General features: G+C 40.3%; 1 protein-coding gene across 4 annotated transcripts in view; it reads right to left on the bottom strand.

Moving 5' to 3' along the window:
• Positions 1 to 16,690, bottom strand: part of USF3 (upstream transcription factor family member 3) — a 56,870-nt gene extending 40,180 nt beyond the window's left edge. For all 4 annotated transcript variants that reach the window (XM_086675397.1, XM_086675401.1, XM_086675399.1 and 1 more), the window contains exon 1: positions 16,412 to 16,690. The gene's annotated coding sequence lies outside the window, so the exon portion shown is untranslated. The remainder of the gene's footprint in view (positions 1 to 16,411) is intronic.
• Positions 16,691 to 26,533: the final 9,843 nt, after the last annotated feature.

Raw genomic sequence — 26,533 nt, 5'->3', positions numbered from 1 at the left:
GATTGAGGGGCAACTGGGTGGCTCAGTTGGTCAGGTGTCCGACTCTTGGTTTCGGCTCAGGTCATGATCTCACAGCCCGTGGGTTCAAGTCCCACTTTGGGCTCCACGCTCTAACAGCACAGGATTCTCTCTTTCCTTCTCTCTCTGCCCCTCCCCTGCTCATGCTCGCTTGTGCACACGTGCTCTCTCTCAACATAAATAAACTTGAAAAATAAAAGATTGAATCATAATACCTAAACGTTCAATCTAAATATATGTATATGTATGTACACATATGTATAATATAAATGTATGTATATATGTACAATATATATGTCTGTGTATATATATTATATATATAAAATATATAATATATATGATTATAAAATGGGCTGTATTGTGTCTCCTCCAAATTCATATGGTGACGTCCTAACCCCCAGTACTCTGGAATGTGACTGTATTTAGAGATAAAGCCTTTAAAAAGGTAATTAAGTTAAAATGGGTCATTAGAGGGGTACCCGGGCTCTGAGCTGTCAACACAGAGCCAAACACAGGCCTCGAACTCACAAATTGTGAGATCATGACCTGAGCTGAAGTTGGACACTTAACCCGAGCCACCCAAGTGCCCTAAAATAAAATTTTTTTTAAATGGGTCATTAGGGTGGGCCCTAATCTGACTGGTGTCTTTTTTTTTTTTAACGTTTATTTATGACACACACACACACACACACACACACACACACACACACAACAGAGTGTAAGTGGGGGAGGGACAGAGAGAGGGAGACACAGAATCCAAAGCAGGCTCAGGCTCTGAGCTGTCAGCACAGAGCCTGACGCAGGGCTTGAATCCACAAGCCGTGAGATCATGACCTGAGCTGAAGTCACACAGTTAATCTACTGAGCCACCCAGGTGCCCTTGGTATCCTTTTTTTAAAAATTTTATTTATTTATTTTGAGAAAGAAGCATGAGTAGGGGAGGGGCAGAGAGAGAGGGAGACAGAACCCCAAGCAGGCTCCTCACAGTCAGCATGGAGTCTGATACCGGGCTCGAACTCACGAACTGTGAGATCATGACCTGATCAGAAATCAAGAGTCAGATGCTTAACCGACCGACTGATCCACCCAGGCACCCCTGCCTGGTGTCCTTATAAGAAAATGAGATTAAAACACAGACCACACAGACATGGAACTACCACATGAGGATACCACAAGAAGGCAACTATCAACAAGCCAAGATGAGAGGCCTCAGAAGAAATCAAACCTGCTGACACCTTGGGCGCTTGGGTGGCTCAGTTAGTTAAGCGTCTGGCTTCAGCTCAGGTCATGATCTCATGGTTGGTGAGTCTGAGCCCCGCATTGGGCTCTGTGCTGACAGCTCAGAGCCTGGAGCCTGCTTCAGATTCTATGTCTCCCTCTCTGCCCCTCCCCGCTCATGCTCTGTCTCTCTCTGTTTCAAAAATAAAATAAAAACATTTTTTAAAAAATGAAAAAAAAAAGGGGCGCCTGGGTGGCTCAGTTGGTTGAGCTTTCGACTTCGGCTCAGGTCATGATCTCATGGTCTGTGAATTCGAGCCCCGCGTCGGGCTCTGTGCTGACAGCTCAGAGCCTGGACCCTGCTCTGGATTCTGTGTCTCCCTCTCTCTCTGACCCTCTGCCATTCATGCTCTGTCTCTCTCTGTCTCAAAAATAAATAAACATTAAAAAAAAATTAAAAAAAAAAACCTGCTGACACCTTGATCTTGGACTTCTAGACTCCAGAACTGTAAGAAAATAAACATTTCTTGTTTAAACCACCAAGTCTGTGGTATTTTATGGCAGCACTAGCAAACTGTACATATATACACACACACATGCGCACATATGTATATATGTACATGTAAATATGCATATGTATAAATGTACATATGTGTATATTTATATAAGTATATATATTTTTTTAACTTAAAATATTACAAACATATATAATACCTATCCTTTGGAATGAGGAGAAGAACATAAATGTGTAAGTTGACAAATGCACAGAATTTCTCTGGAAGGATCGCCTTTGAAGAGGGGAATGGGGAAAAGGGTACAAGAAATACTTACTGTATATCCTCATACAGAATTTTAATCTTTTGCTACTTGAATGCATTTTTTCTTCTACAATATGAATTAGCTTTTCAGTCTTCCTAATAAATGTATTTAAGACTATAATATTTCCTCAAGGACAGCCCATAGATTTTAATATGTGGTATTTTCAATAGTCATTGATTCCTAAATAATACGTAGTTTCAGTTAAATTTTAAATTATTTCTTAAATTACTATACTGAGGGGTGCCTGGGTGACTCAGTCAGTTAAGCGTCAGACTCCTGACTTCAGTTCAGGTCATGACCCCAGGGTCGTGGGATCAAAGCCCCACATTGGGTTCGGGGCTGAACATGGAGGCTGCTTAAGATTCTCTTTCTCTCTCTGCCCCTCTCTCCCACTCATGTGCTCTAAAATTAAATTTAAAAAAATAAAAAAATAAATACTATACTGAAAACCAAGAAAGTAAATATTATCTATAACTACATCCCTTTTTGGGGGGGAGAAAAATTAGAGTACCCACTATCACCTATTCAGTTTTATTCTCCCCTAGTTGGGAATCAATTTGACACCAATTTTCTTTATCTTTCTACAGAGTTATTACATATACATATATTATATAATATATATATACATATTATAATATACATACATATATACATATATATGTATACATACATATACACATAAATACATATAATATACATATTATAATATGTATATAATATTATATATATAATATATATAATGTATATTTATATTATATGCACATAAATTTTTTATAAAAATGAAATCATGCTGTCACTCTGAAACATGCTTTCTTTTTACCTAGAAATTCATTATGAACATCTTTCCAGGTAAGTACATATTAATTTACCTTATTCTTTTAAATACCTACATAGTGTTATGCAGCATGGAGCCATAATTTATTTAGCTGTTCCCCATTGATCAATACTCATTTTTTCTTTCTTTCCCTTTTACTATTTTTGCTATTAAAAACAATCCTGGAAAAAAAGGCTGCAATCAACATCTTTTAAGCTTTTCTCAGTCCAAAAGGCAAAAGATATCTTATTGCTTAACTTGCATCTCCTTGATATCTCATGAGGCTGAATACCCTTTCATATGTTATGAATCATTTATATTTCTTTTTCTGTGATTAGCTTTTCATTATCTTGACTTTTTCTTCCTTGTAATTTCAACTTTTATTTCCTCTAACTTGAGTGGAAACAAAAAACTTTCCAAGTAATTAATTATATTTCTTTTTTGGTTCCCATTTTGTTAATTTCTGTGTGTGTGTGTGTGTGTGTGTGTGTGTGTGTGTGTGTGCATGTGTGTGTGTGCGTGCATGCACACGTGCTGTTTCCCTGCATTACGACTGGCAATAAATAGTATCTGATTTTTAGGGGAGCCTGGCTGGCTCAGTCGGTGAAGCATGCAACTCTTGATCTTCTTTGGGGGTTGTGAGTTTGAGCCCCACGTTGGGTGTAGAGATTACTTAAACAAATAAAATTTGCGGCGGGGGGGGGGGGGGGGGGGCGGCGGCGCCTGGGTGGTTCAGTCGGCTAGGTGTCTGACTTCGGCTCAGATCATGATCTCAGTCAGACCCAGCGTGAGGCTCTGTGCTGACAGTTCAGAGCTTGGAGCCTGCTTCAGATTCTGTCTGTCTCTCCCTGTCCCTCCTCAGCTCATGCACTCTCTCTCTCTCAAAAATAAATAAATATTTTAAAAAATGTTAAAAATAAAAATTTTTTGAAGTGTCAAATTTTTAGAATTTGAGATTTTTTATAGCCCTCCTACATGATATATTTTTATTAAGTGTTACATGAGTATTTGTTTTTTAAGTAATTTCTACACCCAACATGGGGTTCAAACTCACAACCCAGCAATCAAGAGCTGCACACTCTAACAAATGAGTCAGCCAGGTGTCACACCCCTCCTTTCAAAAAGTTTTTATTACCTTTTTTAATGTTTATTTATTTTTGAGAGAGAGAGTGCAAGCGGGCGAGGGACAGAGAGAAGGGAAGAGAGGATCCGAAGCAGCCTCCACGCTGATGGCAGCAAGTCCAATGTGGAGTTCAAACTTCATGAACCGTGATCATGTAACCTGAGCCAAAGTTGGATGCTCAACAGATGAAGCCACCCAGTCACCCCTCCCTACTTTTTTTAAATGAGTATTTAAGAAGAATATATTATTACCTACTTAGGTATAACATTATATAAGTATTTTTAAAAGAAAATGTTTGCTCTTTGAAATAAACTTTGGTAACAAATTACTATGTATGAATTTTCTTATATTCAACAATTGCCTGGGGCATGTACATGTGTATTTTATTTTTAAACTGTCTACATTATTTTGTTTTATATTTGTCTGACATAACACAAATCTGGAGATTTGGTTCTACACAATCTAAGAGCCTTAAAAAAAAAAGAAAAGAAAAAAAAGAGAGGATTTATTCCAGTCACATTTATTGTAAATATTGTCCCATGTGGTCATATTCTCTTCTCTCTCCTCCCACCTATGCTTTTTTACTTTTCCTTGCCTGATTTTTTTGTTTCTTATTTTCCTCAACACCTTTTTTCCTCTTTCATCTGTTCAATTTATGAATTTCCCTAGCAATTCTAAGAAACACACTACAGTGGACATTTGATATTTTCTCCTCTCCACTTCATGGAACTCCCTGATTTTTCACTTAGGTATGTACCCCTAAACCAGCCTTTGTGCTTCGGTGGCGGACCTTGGCAAGTCTCGGCAAATGACTTTTTTGGGGGCACAGTGACTGGTCTCAGATTGGTACAAATATAGCTAACTTCAGGACTTTTCCTTGACGGTATGGGTAGCTATCCTCTTTCCTTTTCCAATTTAAAGAGAATGCATAGAATTCCAAATATGGACATTACAGACATCATGCAAAAGAAAGAAGCCAGTGTGAGGATGAAAGTGACACACAAAGAAATGCAAAGCTGAGAGAAAGGAATTGCTTATTGATAACCTATCTTCATATTACAACTTAAATATATTTTCTTCTTCTTAAAAACAGTATCTATGGTCTCCTCCCCTCTCATTACAAAAGGTTTTTTTTAATGTTTAATTTTTTAATAAGAGAGAGAGAGCACACATGCAAGAGGGGGAGGGGCAGAGAGAGAGGGGGGGACAGAGGATCTGAAGTGGGTTCTGTGCTGACAGCAGAGAGCCTGATGCAGGGCTCGAACTCACGGACTGTGAGATCATGATCTGAGCCACAGTCAGATGCTCAACTGACTGAGCCACCTTGGCGCCCCATTACAGAAGTTTTAAAATACTCTATTTCTTACCCACCAACTGCCCACTGCCCATCTCCCATGCCACACTTACTGAAATTGTGTAGAATTTTGGCTCCAGTGGTTAGTTCTCCTCCTTGATTTATCCTGCATGTCCGACAACTCATAATTTTCTTGTCTTTTTGTATCATATTTTTAAAATATATTTTCTTTATTTTGGGGAGAGTGCAAGCAGGGGAGGGGCAGAGAGAGAGGGACAGAAGATCCAAAGTGGACTCTGTGCTGACAGGCTGACGGCAGCGAGCCCCATGTGGGGCCCAAACTCATGAACCGTGAGATCATGACCTGAGCCAAAGTTGACACTCAAGAGATTGAGCCACCCAGGTGCCCCATACCATATTTTAGAAGAATTCCTTGGTTTGATTATCTAGTTCATTAGTCATATACTACAACCATGTTGCTATTCAGCCTGCTGTTGAAGTTTGTATTTCAGAAAACATGTTTCTAATTTCCAAAAACTTTCTTGTTCTTTTTCATAGCACCCATTGCTATTTTATGGAAATCACATGCTCTCAAATTTTTTAGAATTTTTTTTTTAACAAATTCTTTTGTCCATTACATTCAATTTGTTTTCTCAAAAATCAATTCCTCTTTTTGTTCGGCTTGTTGTCACTCTTTCATCCTATTGGTTTTCCTTAAATATTTAGTGAGAATTCGTTAAGCGAATTGGCAGATAAAGTTGGTTTCCCCAGCATAGTAGTTTTCAATTCTGGATGCACTGTAGAAATTATCCTTTTAAAGAAAGCTCCCTAGGTGATTTTAATGTGTTTTTACCACTAAGAACCGATGCTTTAATATATGTGAAAAATCACTCTTCTCCCTGCCATGAATGTGCATGCTAATCATAAAAGTTCTGGCTATCAAAAGTATCATACATGGATGGAGGAGGTGAACAGCTAGATGGGTGGCTTCTGAAGGAAGGAGCTCTACATTCACAGTGACAACTGGAAGTTCTCTAAAATATAGCGCTGATTCTCTCTCTGGTCCTAAAGCCCAGGATGGAGATGCCCTCAATTTATATAAATATGTTCTACTACTTTAGCCTGTGAGGAAAAACTGTAATTAGGTATTGTAATTGGTCCCGTTACAGCTGTTCTGAAGTCTGCTAATTAATTACCTTTGACCACTGCAATGGTCTGAATGTGTCCCCCCAAAATTCTTATGTTGAAATCCTAAATCCCAAGGTGACGGTATTAGGAGGTAGGACCTCTGGGAAATGATTAGGTCATGAGGGCAAAGCCTTGATGAATGGGATTAGTGCCCTTATAAAAGCTGTCCCAGAGAGCTTGCTTACCCCTTCCCCCACATGAGGGGTTACAGCATGAAGTAGGAGAACACAACCTGGAAGAATCCAACTATGCTGGCACCATGATTTGGACTTCAGCCTCCAAAACTGTGAGAAATAAATTTCTGTTGTTTATAAGCCACCCAGTCTATATTTTGCTATAGCAGCTTGAATGGACTAAGACAACCAACCTCAAGCCCCTCCTACTTTTCAAAGTCTCTAAGCTTTGGGATTTTCCAGAATTGCAGTGGGAAAACTCACTTTCCTACTGTTTCCCCTTTAAGTCTGTAATGGGTTGCATTTCTCCAAACTGTATAGTTTTGCCATCAACCTGATTCCATATGCTTTGCATTTTTCATAAATTCCTCAGTGTTTTTGATCTTTAGATGACACCCTTACCAGCTTTTCAATGTTAATAAAGATGTATATTTACTTTCCTATTTTTAATTCTGTTACTTAACTAGATTTTTTTCACTATACAAATAAAACATCCTTATATTAAATTACTTAGATCATACTGAAGTCATAAAAGATGTAGTCTTTCACACCAACTTTCCTCCTCAAATTTCCTATTAACATGACTCAAGTAATTACTCCTATGTTACTATTTTTCCCTTTCCATACTCTAGTCTTTGGAAGTGGGTACTAAGTCTAACTCATACTCAAGGAGAGGGGAATTAATCTCCATCTCTTAGAGAAGGGAGTATCTAAATAAATTTTTTTTTAATTATTCTGCAAAGAAGATTTGTCTCTTCTCCAATTTATTTATTCAATAATTCATTTATATCAGTATTGCCTCAAAGAAATAGTTTACCCTTTGGGTTAAAATATAATGCTATAGTTATTTTATTGTTGAAATTATTCGAGCTTTGGCCACTGGGCACTCTTTTAGGCTTGTTCCTGTGTCCTTTTCACAAGCCCTCACCTCCCTCCCACCTCCATATGACGCTATATGATGCTTTGGGCTCCTCTTGTGATATATATTCTATTCATTCTCTTTCTCTGGAGAACCATAACATAGTAGGTAATAAGTATGTTGGTGGGGCACCTGGGTGGCTCAGTCAGTTAAACGTCTGACTTCAGCTCAGGTCATGATCTCATAGCTCATAGGTTCCAACCCCACATCAGGCTCTGCACTGACAATGCGGAGTCTGTTTGGGATTCTCTCTCTCTCCCTTCTGTCTCTGCCCCTCTCCCACTCGCACTCTCTCTAAATAAATAAATAATTTTTTTTTTTTTTTTAAAGTATGTTGGTGAAGGAATGAATGACTGGTGCAGGGTGCAGGAATTTTTTTAGACCCCAAAAGTAATTCTGAAGCACAGCCACTATAATCACTAACACCCCATGTATCTGTCACCTCAAATTAATGAATGAATGGTATAGGAGAATGGCAATAGTCTTTGATATCAGACCTAGAATCAAAAAGCTGACATTTATTAGCTACTTGGTTTTAAAATAAGTATTCCCTGGGGTGCCTGGCTGGCTCAGTCAGTGAGTGTGTGACTCTTGATCTCGGAGTTGGAGGTTCGAGCCCCACACTGGGTGTAGAGATTACTTAAAAAAATAATAATAAGGGGCACCTGGGTGGCTCAGTCAGTTAAGTGTTAGATTCTTGACCTCAGCTCAGGTCTTGATCTCAGGGTCATGAGTTCAAACCCCATGTTGGGCTCTGCATTGAGGTAAAGCCTACTTAAAATAAGAATTTTTAAGTCAAAATAATAATAAAATCTGGGGTGTCTGGGTGGCTCAGTTGGTTAAGCATCTGGCTAGCGTTCAGGTCATGATCTCTGGGTTCATGGGCTCGAGCCCCATGTCAGGCTCTCCACTGACAGTGCAGAGCCTGCTTCAGATCCTTTCTCTCCCTCTCTCTCTGCCCCTCCCTTGTTTATGCTCTCTCAAAAATAAACATTGTAAAAATAAAATAAAATAATCTTTTATTTATTTATTTATTTATTTATTTATTTATTTATTTATTTATTTTTAAGTCTGAGGGGTGCCTGCATGGTTCAGTCAGTTAAGCGTCCAACTCTTGGTTTCTGCTCAGGTCATGATCTCATGGTTTGTGAGATGGAGCCCTGCATCCAGCTCTGTGCTGGTTGGTATGGAGCCTGCTTGGGATTCTCTCTCTCCCTTCTCTCTCTCTGCCCTTCCCCCATTCATGCTTTCCTTCTCTCTCTCAAAAGAAATAAACTTTAAAAAAAGTTCCTCCATTAAAAAATAAAATAGGTCATGATCTCACTGTCCATGGGATTGAGCCCTACGTCAGGCTCTGTGCTGACAGCATGGAGCCTGCTTGGGATTCTCTCTCTCCCCCTCTCTGCCTCTCTCCCACTTGCACATGCTTATGCACATGCGTACATACATACACACTCTCTCTCTCTCAAAAATAAATAAATTTTAAAAACTTTAAAAACAGTAAAATAAAATAAGTATTCCTTGAAGTCTTGGCATCTTCACATTTAAAATTAAGAGACTATCACCAACCTCTGGGAGAACTGTTATGATTTTATATGATAATACCTTTAATGGATCACACAATGTATCTGGTACATGGCAAGAGCTCAGTACATGATAGTTGCCTTTTTTCCATTTCCCCCCTAATTCACTGGGAAGACAGAGGTCATCCAGTAAGACTTCCTTCACTGCATCCTACATATATCATAACAGACTCTGCCCATGCATCCTTTCAGCCCTCCAGAACTTCCCAATGATAACTCTTCCATCTATGGAGAAGGACTCTATATTTGATTCCTTTCTCTCTAGCACTTTATTTCCTCCTTAACCATTTTCTCTTTTGCTTCCAAAATCAGAACTTATTAAACAAAAATTTACTGCCTTTTCTAACATTCCATTTCTTTCCTACTATTCCTCTGAAGCTTCTCACTTTCCTGCATTGGTCAATCCCTCCTAAACCCATGGCAGCAGTCTTCTGATTGTCCCTGCCCACCAAAACTGCTTTCTTAGAGGTCTGGACTACTCTTCCCCACACCAGAGATCTTTTCTCTGCCTTCCCTCTTCTCTCTGCAGGATTGGAGGCTGCTATTGTCTCCCTTTTCTCCCAATTTGTCTTTCTCTTCCCCAATTATGCATTTTCCTTCTCTACATGAATCCTTGTCTCTCACTTTGACTTCCAAGGCTCAATGCTATTTACTTTTTCTATTTGCTTTCTCTCTACAAAGTTTCAAACTGTTTCCGTGTAAAAGGCATTATGTTTTGTTTTATTTGTTTATTTATTTCTTATAATAAAGCCAACTTTCAAGACAGATCTTGTCCCAAACCTTTGATTAGACAAGTTCTCTTCAGAATATTTCATTTCAAAACCAATTAACAGGTTTTTACAACATGTTGAATTGCCTTGCCTCTTAAGAGACCTACTTCCAATTTCTCCATTTTTATCACTGACATCAAAACTTTACCCAGGCTCTAAACCCAAAATTAATCTTCAAAATTTCTCCCCAAATCCTATCAATTCTTTTCACAATGTTCATCTCCTCCTGTTTATTCCTACAATCTCAGATTAGGCCCTGTTTTACATGTCTGGCTCTTTTCTTTTCTTTTCAAGTAGGCTTCATGTCCAACACAGGGCTTGAACTCACAACCTGAGATCAAGACCTGAGCTACGATTAAGAGTTGGACACTCAAGCAACTGAGCCACCCAGTTGCCCCACATGTATGTGTCTTAATAGTCTTTTCAGTTCCCAGTCTTTCCCCTCTTCTTCAAAGGTTTCATATGCCAGTGCCTCAGTAATCTTTCCAATTTATGGTACTCCTGCTTCAGAATCTACAGTACTATTTCCCAGTATCAAATCCAAAATCTTGGGTCCTAGCTTTCATGGCTCTACCTAACACCATCTTTTCACTGGTCAGTCTCACTTATCCACTTTCCACTTAAGACAATACACATAGAAGAAGGGCTATCAAGCTAATCATGTCATCTACCCTTCTCTCCAATACAGACAGGTTCTTCCCTATGCTCCTTATCAGCTAGTTCATATTTTGCTAAATCTATGCTATTTGCCTATTGAAGTGACCTTTCCACTTTGCTCTGCTTATTCAAATACTATTAACCCATTAAAGCAATTCTGTCCTCCTCTCTAAAATCTTCCCTAACATTTCTAGCTAACACTAAACTCTCTACCTCTGTTCTGGATTCTATCATTCTCACTTCTTAGTAATCTTATTAGGTAATATCTCTTCTCGCTCGTATATTATTAATCTCTCCTCCTCTGTTAGTGCTTTTCCACTTAAATATATCCTTATTCAATTTTTCTTTTCATTTAAGAGGCAAAAAAAAAATTTTTTTTTCTGATCTTGTAACTCCTTCCCTGTGGTCTCATTCTTTCTTCCTCCCAACCATCAGGCTTCTTCAACAGTAGTTTATACTCACCGTCCCTTCTTCCTCACTTCCCATCCACTCTTCACCATTATCTGGCTTTTATTCATAACTGCTTGCAAAAGACCTCCACACTATCAAATCCAATGAACACTGCAGGAAATATCTGTTGTTTTTTTAGCTTTCTGGCAACAATAGCTTACTTTTCCTTTGGAGAGCTTCTCTGCCTGATTTCTGAGGTCTGATAGGACCATCAAACATGGGCTTATCTCTGAGGTGTGGGCACAGGGCTGACCTATAAGACCACACAAGGAGAAAGGCCGCTGGGGCTCAGTTAGCCCTATGGGCCCATGGGATCCTGGAAGATGCTGTACCCAGGCCTTTCTATGGCTTGATCATTCCGCCTTCCTTCACTTCTGTGAGCTTAGCCAATATCTACCCATAAATCTATCCATAAAGTTTCTGCTTAAGTTAGCCAAAGGCAATTTCTATTGCTCATTACCAAAGAGAAATCAGAGTAGAGGTAGAAGTGGTATGTCTCATGGTTACACCACAAATTTCTCTTTGTCCCCTTCCCTGTGGCTTCTGCTGTTTAAGAAATTACAGTAGCTAAGGTGAAGATGCTTTCACCAGGGGACACAATAATGGCTTCATTAACTGTGAGGCAAGGCTATCTGGGGCTCCACACACAGCCAGGCAATAGTTAAAAGGGGAGGCACAGGAGCATAGATGGAAACCAGAGAATCCTGGGGCACCTCTCCGTATTAACACTAAGAGTGAAGTTACCACTAGATTACTGCTACCCTACACAGACAAGATCTGCAAGGGTCTTTTATTCCTACCAGTAATAAAAGTGTGCAAACCACGTATCTGACTCCAAAGTCCATGTTCTTTAACATACCAGTTTCTGCTGATACCAATCTACTTGCAGCTCCTTACTCAAGAAGTGATCCCTCTCATTTCCATGCTTTTGTACCTGTTAGTTCGTCTGGAATGTTCATATCAATCTTCCAACTGAAAATTCCTAACTTCTCCTCTTTGAAACTTTCTCTGATGCCTACAGGTTAGTCCCAAACATCCTGACATAATACTTCACAATATCTTAACATGAAATACACTTTATATGCTTCCTGGTTTTCCTCACTAGCCTGTAAGGCTTCTAAATGGTAGAAACCACATCTTTCATATTTGTATCCTCAACAATTAGTACTCAGTATATGGGAGTAATAAATTCTACTGAAAGAATATCTGGTCTTTCTTAATTTTCCATAGTATTAATCATTGCATCTTAGATTTGGGGTATTTATGTTTAAATCTGCATCTAATGTACCATGTTCAGTCCCTTAATTATTTGAAACAGTGTTCCTCAATCCTTCCAGTAAGTCTAAAAACTTAAGAGCTGAGTCCCCACTTTTTACTATTTCTGTATTCTCTTTAGCACCTATGAGTATTAGGCACATGGTAAGCACTCAATAAATACTTGATGAACTGAATTTAAAACACAGTATTAGCACATTAATAGGAGCAACTTATCATGCTCTACTGATCTAATTAAAAGATCTGGCCTTCTGAAGTAGTGCAATTGTACTCATATGGAAAATTTAATGAGAAAAAGAAAAATTATCCAACTGGACAGTTAAAAGCTTTTCTCTTAGTGAGAGTTCTGCAAATATTTTCTGGATAACAAGAGTGAACCTCTAGAGCTCAGAGTAAAAGACTCAAGGTATACATCCCCATGCATATTGGAAAGAAGATTACATGTTTAAGGGATCTGCCACAACCATAATTACTTAAATTCCACTAACCCTTACCAAATCCATAACAGAAGTCATAAAAATATTTAATAGCAAATCAACCCACGTCAAATCAACTATGCTAAAGATGTATAAGGCTATCTCTGCATAATATATAACATGGCAGTCACTTACTCAGCAAACATTTATTTAGCCCCTACTAATGACAAGTGCTATGTTAGGTCCTAAAATTACAAAGACAGGGGTACCTGGCTGGCTCAGTTGGTAGAGCAGGTGACTCTTGATCTTGGAGTTGTAAGTTCAAGCCCAATGTTGGGTATAGAGATTACTTAAAAATAAAATCTTTAGGGGTGTCTGGGTAGCTCAGTTGGTTGAGTTCAGACTCTTGGTTTCAGCTCAGGTCATGATCTCACAAACCATGAGATTGAGCAGCATGCAGCCTGCTTGGGATTCTCTTTCTCTCTCTCTCTCTGCCCCTCCCCTGCTCGCACCTGTGTGCATGCACTCTCTCTCTCAAAATAAATAAAACTTAAAATAAAATCTTTAAAAAATAAAAAAATTAAAAATTACAAGGACAAAGAGAACACACTCCCCATGTTTGGGGGTTCTAACTTTGCCATGCTGCAATGGTATTAAGAATACAACATGAAACATACCTCATTGAGTTGCTCAACATGGAGGCTCTAGAGAACAGTCTGGTAGAAAAGGTAGATAAACACATACTATGGCAATGTAACCAGCATTATCCCAGAAATAAGTACAAGATGTTATGGGGCCACAGAGGAGAAAATAACCAACCTACTGAAGACCACAGGAAAAGATATGGAAGACACTGACATCCATACATGAATTCAATGCAAGTTAAGGTGAGAGAAAGCTACCACAACACAAACATCTGGGACAGAATCAAACCTGAAACTAGGGTTGCAAGCAGTGTCAGAAGGATTCCAAAGCAAACCAATCCAAGTCTTAGCAAATCACTGTAGAAGAGCCAAAAAGTAAAGTACTCCTTGCTGTTAAGCTTGAGAGTAATAAAACACATATACAATTAAACCACCATATGGTATAAACATAAAGGGAGTCTTTTAAACAATATGTGGCATAAAAGTTCAAAGGGAACCAATCGCTAAGAGTTAGAGAGAGCTGTTAGGAAAACCTTTATAAAAGTAGAGTTAGAACTATTGTCGGTGGGGAGGAGCACAAGGAAGACTGCCCACGTGCTAAGAATGACCAATGTCATTAACAAAAGCAAGAGATCTGAACTACAGAGTTGCGGGACCATGAGGAGGTCCAAAGGTTTGGAAGCACTGGGTAAAAACTGGACACATGAGTGAAGGCTTGATTCAGCAGAGCCAGGAACACAAACCTAGCAGCTTGGACATTGTTCTAGACTTAGTAGTTATCAACCATGACTGCTAAATAGAAACACCTGGGGAACTTTAAAAACTATGTTTTTGGCTAGGGCTCACCCCATATCAAAAGTACCTGGGTGGCTTAGTCAGTTAAGTGTCCAACTTTGGCTTAGGTCATGATTTCTCAGTCTGAGTTCGAGCCCCACGTCAGGCTCTGTGTTGACAGCATGAAGCCTGGAGCCTGCTTCAGATTCTGCTCTATGTTCCCCTTCCCCCGCTCACACTCTATGTGTGTGTCTCTCTCTCAAAAATAAACATTAAAAAATAAAAAAAAGGAGCGCCTGGGGGGGTTCAGTCGGTTAAGCGTCGGACTTTGGCTTGGGTCATGATCTCGTGGTTTGTAAGTTCCAACCCCGTGTTGAGCTCTGTGCTAGCAGCTCCGAGCCTGGAGCCTGCTTCAGATTCTGTGTCTCCTTCTCTGTCTGCCCCTCCCCCACTGGTGCTCTGTCTCTCGCTATCAAAAATAAATAAATGTAAAAAAAATTTTTTTTCATAAAAAATAAATAAATAAATAAATAAATAAATAAATAAGTAAGTATGAGAATCTTTGGAGGGAGTGGCATGGACATGAAAATGTAAAAGCATACAAGGTGATTCTACTTTACAGTCCAGATTCAGAACGACTAGACTTGAGGCTAGAAAAGTAAAAGATGACAGGTATGGTTAAGACCTAAGCTTGATTTCAGTCTCTGTTTATAAGTAACAATTCTGAGCTGATTACCTGTTGAAGTTTATCTTCTAACCTTAAACATTCTGTTTCCTTAGTGTTTCTTTTCCCTTGTTGACAATGTAACCCATCAATTTCTCTTACATGACTGGTTCACATTTCCATGATGTCCCATAGACAACTAACTGAGAAAATAAAGATTTCAATCCTATGCTGCCCTTATATCCCTGCTATGAAGTGCTTTCATATTAAAGAATGTTCTAGGCTGCAATCATGTTTGGATTTTACAAAACTCCTCTTTTAAATATAGATAGAATATAATACCTACATATACAAGAGCCATGTTACTTAGACTAGATCAAAATGTGAGATTAAGCATTCATTCTTATAGTATCTGGAGACATTATACTATTTCTGATTACAGACATGCAATGATTACAAAGTACTTTGCTTCAGAATCCTGTACAAATAAAGGGAAACAACAAATGTATCCCATACAGTAACTCTGTGCTACATTGAACAAGTGTCCTATGTGAGAGGTAAAAATCAACAAGATGATTAGAGAGTAGGGCAGCCTGTTGATCCTTCAAAAAGCAGGCTGGTTTGTTTGCTCACTTGTTTTTAAAGAAAAAGCAAAGGTACCGATATGCTTCAGGTTCCATGTTACTCACCAAAGTGTTTATTCAAGAAATCTGTACTTTGTCTATAGGTAAGCAACCTTCTTCTTGATGCAAACTTAAGTTAGCCACAACTGTCTTATTTTTGGTAGTGGTAGGTCAGTATACCTACTTAATGTTATGAGAACGTAAGTTGGAAGGTCTTAGCTGGGATTACACACACACACAGGTTTGTGTAGTCTCTTATTTCCAGACAAAGTTAATAAACTCGTACGGCCATATCCCAACGTAACCGTGGGGCGGGGAGAGGAGAGTGAGTATTGGAAAACCCAATGATCAAAATGTGAAACATGAAAAAGAGTCCAGAAATATTTCTTCAGAAATATGGAGCCAGATTTCAAGAGTTGGCCATATGCTTGTGCCGATCCTATTAAGAAAGGAAAAGAAAGGCTTCTGAAATGAAAACGCAAGCCTAACTCTCTGACTGTAGGGGTGAGACTTAACAAGCAAGTCTCATGAGTCGTACCAGTGGGTCCGAAGAAATTCAGAGAGCAAGGAATAAAGTGGGGATGAAGGAGACAGGAAAAGGTGAAGGAGGCAGGCAAAGGCCATCCGGTGTGAACCTTGATGCCCGGTTCTTTATGCACCTAGGGCAGCGTGGAGCCTCTCTCGCCCCGCGCGCATCTGGGAGCCGGGCCGCAGCGCGAGTCCCCCACCGGCCCGGCACCAGGGGGCGCGGGGCGCCGGAGACAGGGGAGAAGAGGGGTAGGTGCACCGCCCACGCTCGCACCCCACCGGGCTCCGCACTCAGGGTCCCCAGGAAGGAGACACACTCCAAGCAGCCCTAGTCTCCGGGACCGGGAGGGGGTGGGTGGAGCAGAGCCCGGAGCCGCCCCCCGGAGCCGCCCCCGCAGCCCCGGCCCCCGCCCCCCGCCCCCCGCCCCGGCTGTCAGCGGCCCCCTCCCGCAGTCACTCACCCACTGGCTGCGCGGTCTCGGCCGCGGCGGCAGCGGCGGCGGCGACCCCCGCCTGGGTCATGATCCCAGGCGGGTACGGCAGGGGTGTCCGACCGCCCGGGCGAATCTCTCCGTCCGCGGCCGCCGCCTGCTCCTCTGGGGCTGGGGGAGCGCGGGCCCAGGCCCTCCTCTCCCCCCGCCCCCGCCGCCTCTTCTTGCGGCCACCGCCGCCGCAGCGAGCCCGAGCCCTCAAGGCCGGAGACCCGGCGGCAGCGCGGCCTCAACTTTCCCAGCCCCCCTCCCCCCGCCCCTCCCCGCCCCTCCCGCGGCCGCCGCTCAGCAAGCGAACAGCCTACCCTTGGTGCTCCGCGCTCCCGCCCCTGCCACTCAGCCCACCAACCCGGCCCCGGGGAGGTTGCCGCGGTGGCCAATCAGAACCTGGGACGCCGTTGCGCTAGGCTAGAGGGCGGGAGGAGTTGGAGGGAAAACCGAAGCCTGAACGGGCCTCGGGCGGCCCAATGAGGAGGGCCGGGGGGCGGAGGTGTGCAAGTTGGGTTGAAGGAACAGGAAATATTCTTAAAGGTAGAGTGATGGGCAGCAAGGAAAGCCAGTAGGTGAATGGGAGAGAGGTGGGCCTGGTTCCTTAAAGGGGACGACTTGAGAACCTAGAAAACGAGGTATTTTTATGAAACTTCTTTATATCTTGTTCTCTGTGCTGCTTGTCACGTCTTTCAATAGTTTGGAAGTGGAAAAACTAAAAAGGAAGAGGGCGTGGAAGTCTTCCAAGAACGATTAGAGAGCTCCTCTTAGCCTAGAGGGTAGGAAGGGAAATGATCCCTCCGTCACGAGAAGTGGAGAAGAGAATTCAGACGTCTCAGACTGCCCTTTCCCTGGAAGATCATTGCCAACCTGACGCTGCTCGAATTTGTAGGTTGCGGTCATCTGTTATACTGCGTTTACAACAAAGCATGGATTCCTCTGAACTGGAGATGACCGTGTTCAGAAATGTTCTGGCGGCCTCCCAGCTGGGGGAAAACAGTATGGGGCATTGGGGGATGGATTTTGGAACCTCAAGCTTGAGTTCCTAGAGACCTAGATTTGAGATGTGTAGAGCCGCGGGGTCATGAATGGAGACCTGGGGGTCCCCTAACTGCAAAATGGGCTTGGAGCCCTGGAACCGTGGTCATAACTCCCTTTTCCTCCTTTCGCTTCATATTTCACAACTCTTCCTCTCCGGAAACAGGTGTCCTCCTCCTAGTGGTGGTGAAAGATTCCCAAGCGCTTCCACAACCAGGTTTGGAAATGTCCCAGATTATAGACGCCCGTGGGCCAGACCAGGTAATTTCCAGGAGATGCACACAGGGCAAGGCATAGTGGGAATTACTGAAGCCTGTGCACAGAAGACGCTGCCCTTGTATTGAGAAAAAGTGTGAAGTTAAACAGTAACTCCATGGTAATGTTTAAAAGGTGTGATGAAACAGAAAGCCTTTCACGTTGCCTATAAACTGTGGCACTACAAACAGACTGGATATTTTCTTCAACTCGTCCACCTAGGCGTATGAAGTTCTGATTAGCCTCTGGATGGACTTAGCACACTGAAATCAAAGCTGCAGATGAGGAAGACTCTACAATACAGAACCTAATGGCAATGCTAATGGCACCTCCATGAAATTGTATAGTATTAATATGTCCAGATGTAGGAAATAATTTCCATTATGATCAGAGTATAAAGTATTCTTGTTAAGAAACTATTCTGGCTAGGGGCGCCTGGATGGCTCAGTTGGTGGAGCATCTGACTCTTGGTCTCCGGGTGGTAAGTTCCAGCACTACATTAGGCATGGAGTCTACTTAAGAAAAAAAAAAAGAAACTATTCTGGTTAATAAATATCATATCTAGGGTGTGTATTATTTTCTAAACAACTACAATTTATCAAGTCTAAAATAACAGTTTGGATGGTTCAGAAAACAGAATTTAAGAGTTTCTTTGGACCACTGTTTAAAATAACACATTAATACCTTTCTAGCATAATTGAGAAGTATTAAATAAGAGAAATTTCTGTTTGACCAAAGATTTGAATGTTAGCTTTTTAATTTTATCCTCATTCCTGACTGAAGCTGAAATTCTAATCATAGATCTTTCTATCAGCTTTGTGCATTCGACACTGGTTTACTACACTGGATATGAGAGGAATACATCAAATAATAGCACCAGTCCAATTTTCAGGCTAGCTGGCATGTGTTTGCAGTTCATAAACTAGTGATGAAATATGGTGGCCAAGTGAAACTGGTCTTCCTGCCTCCAGGCCCAGTCCATTTTTCACACAGCATGGGTGAATCTGGTTTTCACTCACATACTTAAGACCATTCAGTGGCTCTGAAAGACTATTTGCATGACATACAAGCCCCTCGCTGGCATCTTCAATTTCATTTTCTAACATCTCTTTTTCTCTATTGGTGGGGATGTAGGAGTAGGAATGGAGGGCGCTGACAGCCAGGCCTGAGTTCATGGTCTGCCCCAGGGTGGAGGGGAGGCTCCACCTATCCCCTTCAAGTCCCGAGGTAGGGGCTGTGCAATGTGCCTCTTTCCTGGGAATGAGTACAGGGCCCAGTGGGGTGTAAACGTGGGCAGTGTGCTTGTCCTCTTGTCCCAGACCTCTGGGCTCCCCACGCCCCCTCGTGCCAGGTGCATGGGGTCTCCCACGGTGCCGTGATCCCTGATCTATGCGCTGGGCAAGAGAGGCTTCAAGCTGGTGTTTTCTTTTTAGAAGGTTTCAGTAATAAATGGCAGAGATGCAAGCGAATCTCTTGAAATCTACTTCGGTATTTCTCGTGGAAACTACCCAATTATTTTCCAGAGTGGTTGCAAGATTTCGTATTTTCAACAGCTATATATGCAGATTCCAGACATTCCACATCATCTCCAACCCTTGATATTGTCAGTCTTTTTAATTCTAGGCATTATAGTGGGTGAGATGTGGTTTCTCTTGATTTTAATTTGCATTTCTCTAATTACTAGTGATGTTGAGAATATTTTTGCATGTTTATTGGCCAGTTGCATCTATGGTAAAGTGTGCAGATCCTTAGCCCACTTTTAAATCGGTATGTTCTGGATAAAAGTCCCTTCTCAGATATGTGTTGTGTAAATATCTTCACCCATCTGTGACTTTACACATTAAAAACGAAATAGCTTGAGGCATGTGGGTGGCTTAGTCAGCCAAGCACCTGACTTTTGATTTCAATTCATGATCTTATAGGTTGGTGAGTTCCAGCCCCTGGAATTTATTTTTATGTTAAAAATAAATAAATACATAAATAAAATGTACAACATAAGTCTGATGTATGTAAACACCTTTGCAAACATCTCCACAATCAAAAATAATGTACCTATCCTGCCCTCAAATTTCCTCATGCTCCTTAATCCCTTCCTCTCGCCCTCATCTGTTCTCAGGCAAAAATTAAACTGCTTTTTGTTGCTATAATTCACTTTGATTTTCTAGAATTTTATGTGAATGGAAGCATTCAGTGTATACTGAATGTCTTCTTCTTTCTGTCTGTCTTCTTTCATTCAGCATACCTTTTCTTGTTTTGTTTGTTTTTTTTTTTTTTTTTGAGATTCATCCACTTTGTTGTGTGCATCAATAATTTATTAGGTTTTGTTGCTAAGCAGTATTTCATTGTATGGATATGTTGTATATACTCAAGTTGGAAAGCAGTGGGACTGTTTGCAGTTTTTGACTATTAACAAATAAAGAGGCTAGAACATTTGTGCACAAATCTTTTTAGGGACATTTGCTTTCATTTTCCTTGGCTAATACTTGGGTAAATATCCAGTGGAATGGCTGAGTCAGATGGTAAGTTATCTTTAAAAAAAAACAAAAAAACCTGACAAACTTAGTCATAAAAAAATGAAATCTTGGTATTTGCAACAACATGGATGGACTTAGAGGGAATTATGCTAAGTAAAATAAGTCAGACAGAGAAAGACAAATGCCATATGATTTCATTTAAATGTGGAATCTAAAAAACAAATCAAGTGAACAAACAGCAATAACAACAAAATCCAGTAACAGACTCAAAAATACAGAGAACAAACTGGTGGTTGCCACAGGGGTGGTAGGTGGGCAAATGGGAGAAATAGGTGAAGGGGGATTAAAAGGTACAAATTTACAGTTATAAATAAGTCAAAGGGCTGTAAAGTACAGCATGGAGAATATAGTCAATAATATAGTAATAACTTTTTTTATGGTGACAGGTGGTATTACACTTATTGTGGTGGGCATTTCTTAATATATATAAACGTCAGGGGCGCCTGGGTGGCGCAGTCGGTTAAGCGTCCGACTTCAGCCAGGTCACGATCTCACGGTCTGTGAGTTCGAGCCCCGCGTCGGGCTCTGGGCTGATGGCTCGGAGCCTGGAGCCTGTTTCCGATTCTGTGTCTCCCTCTCTCTCTGCCCCTCCCCTGTTCATGCTCTGTCTCTCTCTGTCCCAAAAATAAATAAACGTTGAAAAAAAAAATTAAAAAAAAAAAAAAATAATAATAATAAAAAAAAAACGTCAAATCACTATGTTGTTCACCTGAAACTACTATAATATTGTATGTTACCTATACTGCAATTAAAAATAATTTTAAAATGCACACACACATAAATACTGCCAGTTTTTCCAAGTTGTACCATTTTGTGTTCCCACCAGTAGAATATGCAGGTTTGAAATCTGAATCATACCATATCCTTGTCAACACTTAATATGGTGATTCTTTTCAAATTTTAGTCATTCTGATAAGTGTGTAGTGGTATTTCATTGTGACTGTAATTTGCATTTCCCTAGCAACTAATATATTGAGCATCTTTTTATGTACTTACTAGCCATTCGTGTATCTTTTGTGAACTGTAGTTCAAAATCTTTGGCCATTTTTATTGAGTTTTGTTACTTATTGAGTTTTCAAGGCTTTTTTTTTTTTTTTGAAGTCTTTTTTTTTTTTTCTTAAGTAATGTCTACAAGCGCATTGGGCTCAAACTCATGACCCTGAGATCAAGAGTCACATGCACTACTGACTGAGCCAGCCAGGTACCCCAAGAGTTTTAGGTTTATTTATTTATTTTGAGAGGGAGAGCGTGCATAAGCAGGGGAGGGCAGAGAGAGAGGAGAGAGGGAATCCCAGGTAGGCTCTGTGCTGTCAGCACCAAGCCCTATGCAAAGCTCGATCCCACCACCCTGGGATCCTGACTTGAGCCGAAATCAAGAGTCAGTTGCTCAACTGATTGATCCACCCAGGTGCCCCTGGGATACATATTCTTTATTAGATATGTGATATGCAATATAACCTATATATAACCTATATAAGCAGCTTATTGAGTTATAATTCACATACCATACAATATACCCATTGTGGCTGACATTCCATTGTAGGGATATGGTACATTTTGTTTATTCATTCATCAGTTAATGGCCATTTGGGTTTCATCTACTCTTTGGCTACTATGAATAACACTGCTATAAACATTCATGTATAAGTTTTTGGGTAGACATATGTTTTCAGTTCCCTTAAGTATATACATAGGAATGGAATTGCTGAGTCATATGGTAACTCTATGTTTAACCTTTTGCAGAACTGCTACACTGGATTTCTTCTTAAAGTGTCCTGAGTGATTTGTGTCTTTCAAAAAATTTGTCCATGTCGTCTAAATTGTTGAATTTACTTTTGTTAACTTTTTTTAATGTTTATTCATTTTTGAAAGACAGAGACAGAGCACAAGCAGGGGTGGGGCAGAGGGCGTGGGGGTGGGGTGGGGACACAGAACCTGAAGCAGGCTCCAGGCTCTGAGCTGTCAGCACAGAGCCCGACACAGGGCTTAAACTCATGAACCAGGAGATGATGACCTGAGCCAAAGTCGGATGCTCAACTGACTGAGCCACCCAGGCGCCCCTAAATTGTTTATGAATAAAGTTGTTTGCAATATCCTTTTATTGTCAGTAAGTTCTGTAGTGATGTGCCTTTTCTTTCCATCTTGGTTTTCTATTTGTCCCATCTATTCTTCATTGTGTACAATTTTGTATCTTGCCTTCTTCCACTTTAATCATATTATTGTTTAAAAGCTACATAATATTGACATACTTACCCTTATCATTCAGTATTTTGGTGGCTTCCAGTTATTCATTGTGAACATTATTATACAGGTGACTTCCCCCCACTTGGTAATTATGTCAGTTAAGATTTATTTCTCCAAACTTAAGTTGTGAGTGGTTATGGCTTGGGCTCTGGAGTCACAAAACATGGACCCTAATCCCAGCTTAGCTCATTAACTAGTTATGACCTTGAGAAAGTTACCTTCTCTAAGCTTGTTTCTAAAACTGCAAAATGAAGCTAATGAAAGTTCCTACCACCAAAGATTGCTGTGTAAATTAAATAAAATGTACGGAGCACTGATCGATGCCTGATACATGGTAAACTTTCGATATGTGTTAAAGCAATGAGTGAATCCAGTGCAAGCAAGTAGGTTAGGCCTGGCAGGACATAAATGTTCCCAAGTTCTCAGCATTAGGTAAAATAAAGCATAGTTTTATAAATTGCCTATTTATTAGAATTCCCTTTTCCATCATTATATTTCCTTTGGGTTTTTTTTTTTTTTTAATTCGCTAAAATGTTTAATTTTGAAAGACAGAGCATGAGCGGGGTAGGGGCAGAAAGGTAGACACAGAATCCAAAGCAGGCTCCAGGCTCTGAGCTGTCAGCACAGACCCTGACACGGGGCTCAAACCCACGAACCATGAGATCGTGACCTGAGTTAAAGTTGGATGCTTAACCAACTGAGTCACCTGGGCACCCCAGTTACATTTCCTTTGTGGTAATTTCCTCTGTAAATTGTTTTATCATCAAAATCTCAATGTTTTTCTTAGATATGAGCTCTTTAAAGAGTAAGTTCTTAACTAACATTTTCCAGTCTTTTTACTATATACATTTGTAATCGCTTAAATCTGACCATATTTTAAAAATTTTTAATGTTTATTGTTGAGAGCGAGTGGGGAAGGGGCAAAAGCCTGATGAGGGGCTCGAACCCACAAACTGCAAGATCATGACTTGAGCCAAAGTCAGAGGCTCAAGTGACTGAGCCACCCAGCTGCTCCACTCTGACCGTATTTTTTTAAAACTTTGTGATTTCCGGAATTTTCCTGAATATGCCTGTTAGACTTTCCTGTTCTGCATTTTTAGGAGCACTTTATATTCTCTACATCCATGAATGTGCTATATACCATCACTTTTTCTTCCATTAATTTTTTCAGTAAGTTCCAAAGAACTTCATGTCTTGTATATATACAACTCATAGATTTTACTAATTTACTCCTCATCCTTTGTGATAGTTTTCCATTTTCTAGCTGGTGAGTGCAGGCAGAATGCTGCTTATATTTGTATCTAGCTTTTATTAAACTTAGTTTGCTCTGTATTGAAATGTTCAGATATCTTGGGTTTTTCAATTCCAAAGCATTTTAACATTTACAGTGTTTTTCACACTTAGGTACAAAAAGAACAATATTAACAATAATTATTCATTTTGTATTGAGAACCAATGTCAAATTGTCTTAAATATTTTCCCCCAAACTCTAGAGAAGCCAGTAAGTATGGAATAGTTGTGGTAGTTACAACTGCAGGAGTTACCAGTGTTTTAACTACAACCTAGTATGTAAGACAAGGTATGAGGAATCTCGCACAAAGCGTAAACAAAGGTCATGTAGATTTGCTTATATGTAAAATAAATTAATTGAATCAAGTCTCCAATAGGTGGTCATTCCTAGCATCAGTTATCAGGGTTCGAAGAAGCCTGTGTTAACACTCAGAAACCAAATGATGAAGGAAGACCGAGGGATGCAGAAGTTCCCGCTTTGGAGTCTGGTGCAAAAGGTCAGCTGTGTGGAAGGTCATGCCTAATTTGGCTGATAGTATGATCTCCAGCTAAGATGCCAGTTTGGGCTAGTCTGCTGTTTCTAAATTGTAGCTTCCTCCAGGAAGTTGAGACTGGAATAGGCTGAGTCCAAGGAAACAAGCAGAATCTCTACAATGTAAATTAGATGGTTTCTGTTGCATATTCCTAATTTGCACTCCTCCTACTTTTAGTCTTTTGCACTCCCTCTCATACTTTTAGTCTCGGCTCTTCTATGGGAATTAGTTTTGTTTTTTCATTTAAACTATTATTATTATGAGAAATCAAGTCTGTATAAGGAAATATTCCACTCCAAGTTCCTTCCAAAGTTAAGGTAAAGTCAACATCCTCGGAGGCTCTAATCATTATTTTAGTAGAGGCAGGACTCTACTTAGACATGAATTCCATATAATTAGAATTTTACTTCCTGTTAGAGGCCCCAACTCTTATCTGCCTAGCTCACTGACATATTCCTAGAGCTTACAATAGTAGGTGCTCAATAAATTAGTAGGAACAATTTATAACTTTTTTTTTTTTTTATCAGTAAAAGGCAGATAGCTTTCTCACTGAGGAAGAGAAGGACAAAGAAAGTTGTGAAACTGCTTTGAGGGTGCTATAATAAAGCCCTCACCCTACCAGATTTTGTTATATATAATAATTTCAAGTTGTGTATTCAAATTTCACTTAAGTATATGGTACCTAAGAGTTTTAGCATACTTCAGGAGACTGCTAGTGACAAACAGCATTTGAATGATTGCTCAAATCTTTATAGAAAACTTTGTAGTAAATTAGTTTCAGTAAATCAAGAATATCAAAGTTCATAAACTGCAAAGTATTTCCTCCTGTTAGGGTAGCTTCCCAAATGGTGGATTTAAGCTTTCATCAGAAATTAATAGAAAACAGGCCATTAATTCTTCAATTTAAATTCTATGCTGGGGGCACCAGGCTGGCTCAGTAGAGCATGCAACTCTTGAACTCTGGGTTCTAAGTTTGAGCCCCATGTTGGGTCTAGTGATTACTTTCTTTCTTTTTTTAGAGATTACTTTTTTTTTTTTAAAGGTAATTTCTATGCTGTTTAAGTAGCAACTGCTTCATAATAACTTTATGCTCCCAACCATTCCTGGAGTAGACTTTGATTCTAGATAAATGATTTCTACCTAAGGAATCCAGTGTTTTGGAGAATTGGAAAGGTTGAGAATTTCTCCCCAATAACAGATTATTTTCTGGCTTCACATTCCCCAATGTTCTATCAAGACAACTACATCAACATTTAAAACTCTGACTCAAGGCCTTTTTTCCCCCATATGGCTGTTACTTGGTTGTATCATAAACTGGGACTTAATTCCTACAGTATAGCCTTACAAGGGAAATCTAATTCAGAACCATCTGCCATGATTTATTCCCTGAAAATTCTTGTAGGCTCACCACTCCTTATCACTGCTGTACCCAACTTCTAGGAATGTTCAAATCACCCAGCTAGAAAAGCACACCCTAGGAAGATTACTATATACCCTGCCCCCCTACCCCAGCCCCTGCCAAATTCAACCATTAACAGAACTTTTAGGCCCACTTGCTATTTTATTTTACACTCTGAATGGTAAATTACAGTACATTCTAACCCCTATTTAGGAAACTAAACCCTTCGGAGAGTAAGCAGCTTTCCAACTACCTTGCCTTGGTTGTCAACAAAGCCCAACATTTTCTCCAAGCATAATGTGGTTGGAGGTCCACAGTGATCCCCACCTACTGCTAATTATATCCTTGTGTATTCCCCTCCCATACTGTAGCAGGATGGTACAATGGTTGGTCTGTGTGACCAAAAGAATGTGGCAGAAGTAAATGGTATGTTGCTTCTGAAGACAGGTCATACAAGAGTATGGTGTCTACTTACTTTCTTGAATCATTTGCTCTAGAGGAAGGCAGGTACCGCTTGTCACCCAGGCAGTCTTATGGAGACACCCATACAGTGAAAAACTGAGTCCCTTCAGTGACTCAGTGGAGCGAGTCATCTTAGAGGCTGCTTCTCCAGCCTTAGTCAAGCCTTCAATGATGCGACCCTGGCTGAGTTTCACTGCAACCTGATGATACCACAAGCCAGAACCACCCAGCTGGGATGCTCTTGGATTACTGACTTAGAAAACTGTGGGTGACTATACACATTAGTGATTAGGCTGCTAAATTTTGGGATGATGGGCTGTACAACGATAACTGTGACATATGGGGCAAA

This window comes from Puma concolor, chromosome C2, assembly GCF_028749965.1.
Source record: "Puma concolor isolate L17-30 chromosome C2, mPumCon1.1.hap2, whole genome shotgun sequence".
In the NCBI taxonomy this organism is placed as follows: domain Eukaryota; kingdom Metazoa; phylum Chordata; class Mammalia; order Carnivora; family Felidae; genus Puma; species Puma concolor.
Note: the sequence above shows the minus strand (reverse complement) of the source record. Positions and strands in the feature narration are given on the sequence as shown.